Source organism: Podarcis cretensis (genome assembly GCF_951804945.1).
Source record: "Podarcis cretensis genome assembly, chromosome: 8".
Taxonomy (NCBI): Eukaryota; Metazoa; Chordata; class Lepidosauria; order Squamata; family Lacertidae; genus Podarcis; species Podarcis cretensis.
In genome coordinates, this window is record NC_137177.1 from 79,810,963 (window position 1) to 79,820,620 (window position 9,658).

Here is a 9,658-nt window from a genome sequence, read left to right on the forward strand (position 1 = left end):
TCTGACCTTTGGAGGGTTTGTAAGTAAACCATTTTTAACTTCCCAAATGTGTGGCCTTTATAGTGAGTGGGAAATGCAAGTTTTGGAGCTCACAGGGGGATGTTTCAAAGGTCTAATAGCCTATATTTCCATGCCTTACTTTGCTGCATGTTTTATGATTTTGAATCTCTGCTGAGATTCTCTCACCAAACAGTACTTACTCCAAACTTGGCACCCACAAATTCTACTTTGATACCTATTTTTTTTCCCCTTGCCACCAACACAAATGACCCCCCGGTGCCCTTTCCCCTGCATGTGTGCTTGGGTGGCACTGCAGCCGCCGCTGCGTGAGAAGGAGGACAGAGCATGAATCGTGCCACCCTGCAGGGTTGCCCCTGCCAATTAGTCCTGCCATCCGCCTGCCCACTTGCATTCTTTTAAGTGATTCTGACAGCTCTCGAGGAAAGCAGAGATATGAACTCAGCAACCCAGATTCTCTCTCTCCTTCTCCCCCTCTCCCTCTCATGCATTAAAGACAAAGCTGGGCACCAGCTCCCTCTTCGCTGCCGCCCTCCTGACATGCAGACAGCTCTTTAACTTCCGAGCTTCATAAATCTTTGGGATGCAAGATTTAAAATCACAATATTATTATTAAAGGCCAGGCTGGATGGGGAAAGGCCAGCTGTCAGAGGACAGCTTAAAGTGCATGTGTTTGCACAAAAGGCCAGGACTAGCTGTGTGGTGCAGTGGTTAGAGTGTCGGACTAGGATCTGAGAGTCCAGGGTTCGAATCCCCCACTTGGCCATAAAGCGTACCTTGGACACTAATCACAGCCTCTCAGTCTATCCTACCCTACAGGATTGTTGTGAGGATGAAATGAGGAGGGAGAGAACCATGTACAGCTCCCTGGAGAAAAGCGTGAGATATCAATGTAATAAATAAGCAATAAATAGCTGGTGCATGGATCATTCTATCTGAGAATTGTCTACATGGACAAGGCAACAACTTTCCAGAATTTCAGAATTCACTTACCAGGAGATGCTAAGGATTGACTTGGGACCTTCAGCATGCAAAACAGGGTCACGGCCACTGCAGCTTTTCAGGGAGTGATTTGATTTTCTTCGCTTTTTCATGATAAATGCCCCAAATCACACGCCTTGAACCCAACACCTGACCCGAAACACAGCAGCCCTTTGAAAACCACACTTCTGAGGAAGCTGTCCTCCCACCAAACGAATGTGTACATCAATGCCTATTTTAGGAAAAATAAAACACAAAAATGCTTTAATAGGGAAACGGGTAATGTGTGTATTACCGTATTTTTCATCCTATAGGGCGCACCGGCCCATAGGACGCACCTCGGTTTTTTTGGGGGGGGGAATGAATAAAAAAAATATATTCCCCCCCCCCAGCCGCGGCTGCCGCCCCAAGCCTTGCGCACACCTGCCCGAAACACGGGGCACCCTCCGGAGGGCTCCGCGTGCTTCGGGCGGCAGGCTGCTGCCCCAAGCCTCGCACGCTCGGTGGGACCTCCTGCTGGGCGCGCGAGGCTTGCGGACACTCGCCGGGGCTGCAGGCTGCTGCCCGCAAGCCTTGTGAGCCCGCGGGAACTCCTGTCGGGCTTGCAAGGCTTGCGGATAGCTTCCTGAAGCCTGGAGAGCGAGAGGGGTCGGTGAGCACTGATGCCTCTCACTCTCCAGGCTTCAGCGAAAGCCTGCATTTGCCCCATAGGATGCACACACATTTCCCCTTCATTTTTGGAGGGGGAAAAGTGTGTCCTATGGGGCAAAAAATACGGTAGTCAAAATCTCGCTTAAAATGTGTTTATTAGGAGAAATTTGCACTAAAATGCATGGTGAATTTTAGGGAGGTTTTCTTTCAACAGTTTGCAAATTGCTGTGCAAAACACACTAAAAGGTTGATGAATTTCTGTGGTGGTTTTATTTTATTTTAAGTTGCTGTGGAAATGTGGAGATCTGAATTTCAGACTGGGAAAGAAAGAAAATAAGAGAAACTAAGAGGAACAGATTCTTCCATCCCTGTCTACCCCTTACTTAAGATCTTCAAGTCAAGACATAGGAATCTACTGCATATTCAGTGAGGCCGGCAGTGGCTGGCAGTAGCTCTAGAGGGTTTCAGAGGCAGGAATCTCTCTCAACCCTACATGAAGATGTCAGGGATTGAACATGACACCTTCTGTCTGTAAAGCAACTGCTCTAACCGCTAGGCCTCTCCCCTGTTCTGAATATGTAGATGGGACTTTAATTACCTTTTGGATTTTGCACTTTTTCTCAACTTTGCATTCTCAGCTTAAAAACAACAACAACCCCAAAGCCCATTACAATGTGCCTTGAGTACGCCTATTTTAGGATAAAATACAATTAGAAATGTACAAGCTGAGATAAAACATGCATTTAAATATGCGATTTTGTAAAATGCAAGACTGCATATGAATATTCATGCTGAAAATGAAATAAGATTCTAGCTGCTAGAATCTAGCGCTCGTGTTTCTGGCAAGGGGCTGGTTCAAAGTAAGTTGTCTGAAGTTCTGTGTATTGTTTGCACTGATTGGCAGCGGCTCCCCAGCCTTTCAGGGAGAGAATTGAACCCAGGTCCTTCTGCTTGCAAGGCAGACATGCTGCGACTGAGTTACAGCCCTTCCCCATGAAGAAACATCATGATATTATGGGGTGCCGGTTTCTGGTGCCGAAGAGAGAGCAAGAAACTTTGCCCTCCCTGCAAAGTCTCTCTTTCTCTCTCTCTTTCTTTCTCTCTGTCCCTTTTCTCAACTGGCCTTATTGACGCCCTAGGAGAATAGAGAGGTGTGTTATTCAGTGGGTCGTAGGATCTGATTCTGCCTTAACCTAACATCCCGTTATTCTCCCACCCTTTCATTGTCACTGTATCCTTTTGTCGTCGCTGTATCCTTTTGTCGTGCTCATTGTGCTTCTGCTGCTCCGTTCGCGATCCCTCAGCTTCCTGTTCGATCCCTGCAGCGGCAGAAACTATTTGTGTCTTGGTGTTGCTATATAATTAACGGCAGCCGCCGCTCCAGTGCCACGAGGGAAGCGAACGGGGTCAGATGCGACTGTTGTCTCACCTGTTTGGAAGCTGAGAACAATGGAATGGCAGGTGGGGGGGGGGGGAGAGAGAGAGAGGAGGAAGCAGCAGCCAGGCGTGTATTTGCGCATGAGCGCAGACCTTGGGCACATCTTCTGTGTTCTTGCTCTGTTTATTTGTTTGCAAAGGATTGCACTCTGCTCTTCAGCCAAAAAGGGCTGCCAGAGTGGCTTGCATGCAGTCCATCGAAACAAGACAGGCAGAGTCTGAAATTCTCCTCCATGAATTTGTTTGATCCTCTCTATTTTTTAGTTTTAAAATAACGTTAGATTATTACGCTTGCTTTTGAGCAGGGGTCGGCAAACTAAGGTTTGTGGACCGGATCGGCCCAATTGCCCTCTAGATCCGGCCCGCAGATGGTTCTGGAGTCGCTGCTTGGATCAACGCAAACGCCACTTTTGAAAAAACTAAATTTGGGCACCATTTTTTACGCTATTTCCCCCCTCCATCCCTCACACAGAGGGACGCGGGTGGTGCTGTGGGTTAAACCACAGAGCCTAGGACTTGCCGATCAGAAGGTCAGCGGTTTGAATCCCCGCGACGGGGTGAGCTCCCATTGCTCGGTCCCTGCTCCTGCCAACCTAGCAGTTCAAAAGCACGTCAAAGTGCAAGTAGATAAATAGGTACCACTCCGGCGGGAAGGTAAACGGCATTTCCGTGCGCTGCTCTGGTTCGTCAGAAGCGGCTTTGTCATGCTGGCCACATGACCCGGAAGCTGTATGCTGGCTCCCTCGGCCAATAAAGTGAGATGAGTGCTGCAACCGCAGAGTCGGTCATGACTGGACCTAATGGTCAGGGGTCCCTTTACCTTTTTATCCCTCACACACACTGTGGTGGCACATCCTTCCTCCTTCCTCCCTCTTCCTGGCTTCTCCCCACCCTGTGGAGGAAGAGGGCTGAGCTTTAATAGGAGGCCTTGCCACGCGCCCAGGGAAAGCTGGCACGGAAAGGAGAGGTGCTGCCATAACTGCTGGATCCCAACCGCCGGCATAGCGGCACAGAAGGTAGGCAGGCGGAGGGGAGGGCTGGGGGAGAGAGGGGGGAGAGAGTAGCCCCCTCCGCCCCATGCATGAGTGCACTCACAGTTCAGCCCACCAAAAGGACTGGGGGATGGTGAACCGGCCCCCTCCCAAAAACGTTTGTTGACCCCTGCATTTTGAGTATGGTGGCAGAGCCTAGCCATCATGGCAGGCAGCCGGTCGATAACCATGAATTTGTCTGATCCTCTTTTAAAGCCATCCAAGTTGATGGGCGTCACTGTCTCCTGTGGGAGTGAGTTTCACAGGTTAACGGTGTGCTGCATAGAGAAGGACTTTATTTGATCTCTCTTGAATCCTCCAATATTCAGAATCATTGGATGTTCATGAGTTATGAGAGAGGGAGAATTATGGGGGGGGGGGCTTTTCTCTATCCATTTTCTCAATGCCATGGATAATTTTATAAACCTGGCAGAGGAGGGTGGGGTGGGTAAGTGGAACTCTCAAAAGATGGGCTTTCCTCACTCTCCTCTCTGCCCCACCTTGATATAGTTTTTTCTCTCTGTGTCCTGCCCAGTTGTCTGCCTTTGACAGAGAGGGGAAGTAGAGCAATGTGGCTGTAAAGCGTAGGGTTGTTGTTGTTGTTGTTTAGTCGTTTAGTCGTGTCCAACTCTTCGTGACCCCATGGACCAGAGCACGCCAGGCACTCCTGTCTTCCACAGCCTCCCACAGTTTGGTCAAACTCATGCTGGTAGCTTCGAGAACACTGTCCAACCATCTCGTCCTCTGTCGTCCCCTTCTCCTTGTGCCCTCCATCTTTCCCAACATCAGGGTCTTTTCCAGGGAGTCTTCTCTTCTCATGAGGTGGCCAAAGTATTGGAGTCTCAGCTTCAGGATCTTTCCTTCCAGGGAGCACTCAGGGCTGATTTCCTTCAGAATGGATAGGTTGCCTCAGAGCAAAAAGGATACTGTAGAGCTGGGAAAAGGTTCCAGATAAGACAACTAACATAAGCAGGGGTACTGGAGTGACTTCTTGATGAAGAAAGATTACAAAATTTGGACCTTTTTAGTTCAGAGCAAAGGATGTGTGTGAAAACTTCTCCACGACATGGAGAAAACAGATAGAGATTTTTTTCTTCTCCTTCTCCCATGACATTAGGATCCAACGGGTTATTTTATTTTTAATTGATTGCGTTTATAGCCCTCCAAGAAGCTCAAGGCGATGTACATGGCTCTCCCCCTCTTCATTTAATCCCCACAACAACCCTGTGAGGTGGGTTAGGCTGAGAGGCAGTCTTGCCCAAGTTCACCCAGTGAGATTCATAACCGAGTCGGGATTCGAACTCATGGCCTCCCAGTCCAGCACTTGAAGCGCTACACCACACTGGCTCTCATGTCATACAACACGACCTTCCCAATGCTGCTGGACTCACTTCCCTGACCACTGGTCAACTGCATCTGGAGGGCTGCAGGGGCCCTATCCCTGTTTCAACCAATCTTGAGAAAAAACCGAGCAGCAACTCATGCAGAGACACAGCAGTGAGCCTCCTTTCTGGTTTGTGCTTCCTTGTTCCCAGCAGCCATTAGTCTTAGGGATATAAGGCAATGGCGGCTCTAAGATGCTGCTGCACTCCAACTCCCAGCATCCCTAACCACTGGTCCTGCTTGCCGCTGAGAGCTGGGAGTCACAGCAACACCTGGAGTGTCACAGACTCCCGCAGACTCTGGGAACACATGCAGGAAGTGGTTCTGCCTACCACCCACCCTTTTGAAACTGGAGGTGCCTGGGTCGAACGTGATCCCTCTGCTGATCTGTGTCTCCACCTCCCATACATTCCTGGAACCCCTCCAGCTCTTTCTCTCCCTACTCTCTTTCCACACTGGCAATTCCTGTGCCTCTCCATCTCTCCGATACAAAACTGCATTAACTAGCAAACCTATAGTGCTTTTTTTAAAAAACATTACATCCTCCCGTTGCCATAGCGACCTAATGCAAATCGCAACCCCCGCCCGCTCTCCTTTCCTCGCACGCTTTCCACACATCCATGCCCAACCTCCCCGAATTCAGCGTGCAGGCAGACAGTCCCAAAGCGACTCCTTTTATAGTCGCAGCTCATCCTCTAGCTTTGAGGGGAATGTCTGCTCAGCTTCCCCACTGCCACCAAAGAGGGTTTGATGACGAGGGGCGGGAACCCGAAATACTCGCTCTGTCTCTTTTTGCATGAGACAGGACGCATAAAAGAAAAAGCCCTTCTCCATGCAGCGCAAGATCTGAACTGCGGAAGTTGCTCCCGCAGGAGGCAAGGAGGGCCACAAACTTGGACAGCTGCAAAAGAGGACTGGACAAATTCACGGGGAGCAGAGGGGGCTATCGATAGCTATTAACCACAATGGCTGCACTCTGCCCTCCGCAATCGGAATCAGCGATGCTTCTCAATACTAGTTTCTGGAAACCACAAGAGGGGAGAATGCTCTTGTGCTTGGATCCTGCTTGGGGCATCTGGTTGGCAGGGGCGTAGCATGGGTTGCCGTTGCCCAGGGCAGGGCAAGTGTTGTGCCTGCTCTGGTGGACTGCTCTGCCCCTTCTGCAGCCAGCATCTAACCAAGGGAGTGTCTCCTTGCAAACTGGCCCCAACCTGGGAGCAGAGATAAGGCGGAGAAACGCAAAGCCAGGAGCGCTGCTGTCTCGCCTGGTCCTCCTGTCCTTGCAACTAGGCACACTGGGCTCTAGCAGTGCTTTCCTACCTTCCTCTTCCTCCCTCCCTCCTTGGTAGGCAGTGATGGCCCCTTCCCCCCTTCCAGCTGTCCCTTCCCTGGCCACCACCCCAGCCTCTGAAGGCCTGGCCCGGGGACAGTTTGCCTCCCGCGAGCTCCATCCCCCCCATAATGGGGACGCCTCATAAATTTGTGCCCGGTGCCACAGCCCCCTGCCCACCATGCTATGCCACTGCTGGTTGACCACTGTGAGAAGAGGATGCTGAACTAGGTGAAACATTAAGAGCTGTTCGACAGTGGAATTTGCTGCCAAGGAGTGTGGTGGAGTCTCCTTCTTTGGAGGTCTTTAAGCAGAGGCTTGACAACCATATGTCAGGAGTGCTCTGATGGTGTTTCCCGCTTGGCAGGGGGTTGGACTCGATGACCCTTGTGGTCGCTTCCAACTCTATGATTCTATGATTCTATGATTCTATCATTTGTCTGATCCAGCAGGGATCTCCTTATCTTATCTGTCTGTCTGTCCATCAACCCAGCTATCTCCATCTAGGGGTCACCAGTGTGTGAGTGGATCTGGAAGCCCAGTTTAATTCCATGGGAAACTGTGTGAACACTTCTAGTTTTTAATATATATATATATATATATATAAATCTGTGGTTCATAAATCACTCGGAGACTTTTGTGCATGGAAAGCGAGAAATAAATGAAGATCGTCCCCACTGCCTGTGGCCCAGAGAGGGATACATTCTGAAAGCTAGAGGCTGTGATGGAGAGTCCTCCTCTTCTTTGATCTTTTAACGTGTGTATTTATTTCAGAAGTCTCTCTGCGCCACCTTCTCAGACACATTTCAAAAGCAGTTGAATTGAAGAAAAAACTAATATGCGCTAGAAAGGCACACACATCTAAAATATTTATATGCTGCCTTTTCAGGGGCAGTGGGAGGGGGGTCGGATTCTTCCAAGTTGGCTCTTAAAAGATAATGGGTGAAACAAGAAAACCACATTTGAAGCTACGAATAAAACAATCAAATTACAAAACACAAAGAGAGGTTTGTAAGAGCCACGCGAAAGCAGATAAAGGTAGCGACGACTTCGGTCATAGAGCACCTGCTTTGAATGCAGAAGATCCCAGGTTCAAAAGAACAGGAGAACAGCCTGCTGGGTCAGTCTCTTGTTCTCACAGGTATATTAGGCCAAGGCAGTTTAGGGCTTTCAAGGTCAGCACCAACACTTTGAATTGTGCTCAGAAACGTACTGGGAGCCAACGTTCAGGACCGGTGTTATGTGGTCCCGGCAGCCACTCCCAGTCACCGGTCTAGCTGCCGCATTCTGGATTAGTTTTAGAACCCCCTTCTAAGGAAAGCCCCATGTAGAGCGCATTGCAGTAGTCCAAGTGGGAGGTAACTAGAGCATTCACAACTCTGGCTGTGATGGCCTGGGACTCAGGCTCAGACTTGGAACCAGAGGAGACTCAGTCTGCACCAGATCCTTTGCCTCAGGCATCATCTGAACCAAGTCTGAGGCCTGATCCTGAAGAGTCCCAGTCTGCACAGGCTCCCCTGCAACAAACACCAGCTGGGCAGAGTCAGGGGCCTGAGCCTGCCCTGGCTCTAGATGCGGGGATTACCTCATTGCCTTCAGCTGGGCCATCATCTACAGCTGCTCCACTACCGGTTGGGTCAGGGGAGGCTGAGGTGGCTCCTGGGTCTAGTAACCCACCGACGTCTCCCGAGCTGCAGAGACTAAGGTCTGATAGAAGGAGAGACCTGAATACTCGCAGGAGGAGAGCTCACCTTCGGGTGAAACAGGAAGGGGAGTCGCCAAGGGATCAGGACTGGCCGCTACCCCAACAAAGATAAAAAGCTGTTGGACCCTGTCCCAGGTTGCAGGAGCAACATTGTTGTATGCTAGATCCTGCACCTGTCCTTGCCTGGTTTCCTGCCTTGTGTCCTGCCTTGGACCTGTCGGACTGACTCCTAGCAGAACCTTTGCATTCTGGACTGGTCCTGGACCGCTTTTCACAGGTTACCCCCGGGCCCAGCACACTGGTGAGACAGTCTAGAGACCTCAAATGGGACCCCTGCAGCAGGACCTGAGCACAAGAGCCCTTTCCCCTCCTGTTGTTTCCAACAACTGTTATTTAGAAGAAGAAGAGTTTGGATTTGATATCCCGACTTTCACTCCCTTTAAGGAGTCTCAAAGCGGCTAACATTCTCCTTTCCCTTCCTCCCCCACAACAAACACTCTGTGAGGTGAGTGGGGCTGAGAGACTTCAAAGAAGTGTGACTAGCCCAAGGTCACCCAGCAGCTGCATGTGGAGGAGCGGAGACGCGAACCCGGTTCCCCAGATTACGAGACTACCGCTCTTAACCACTACACCACACTGGCTCTGTTGCCTCCAAAGGTGGAGGCAGAGCACAGCCTTGATGGTTAGTAGCCATGAATTTGTCTAAACATATGAGTGGTCGTAGTAGCAGCATGAGTTTGACCAAACTGCGGGAGGTAGTGGAAGACAGGAGTGCCTGGCATGCTCTGGTCCATGGGGTCACGAAGAGTCGGACACGACTAAACAGCAACAACAACGAGTGGTCGCAGACCAGATCCAGGTGCTTTTGGAAGAAACTGATTTCCTGGATCCATTTCAATCGGGACTTAGGCACAGTTTTGGCACAGAAGCTGCTTTGGTCACCCTGTGCAATGACCTCTGTCGAGAGAGAGACAAGGGAAAAATGTCCCTGTTAATTCTCCTTGAACTCTCAGCAGCTTTTGATACCATTGACCATGGTATCCTTCTGGAGTAGGGATAGACAAACTAAGGCCCAAGGGCCGGATCCGGCCCAATTGCTTTCTAAATCCGGCCCGCAGACGG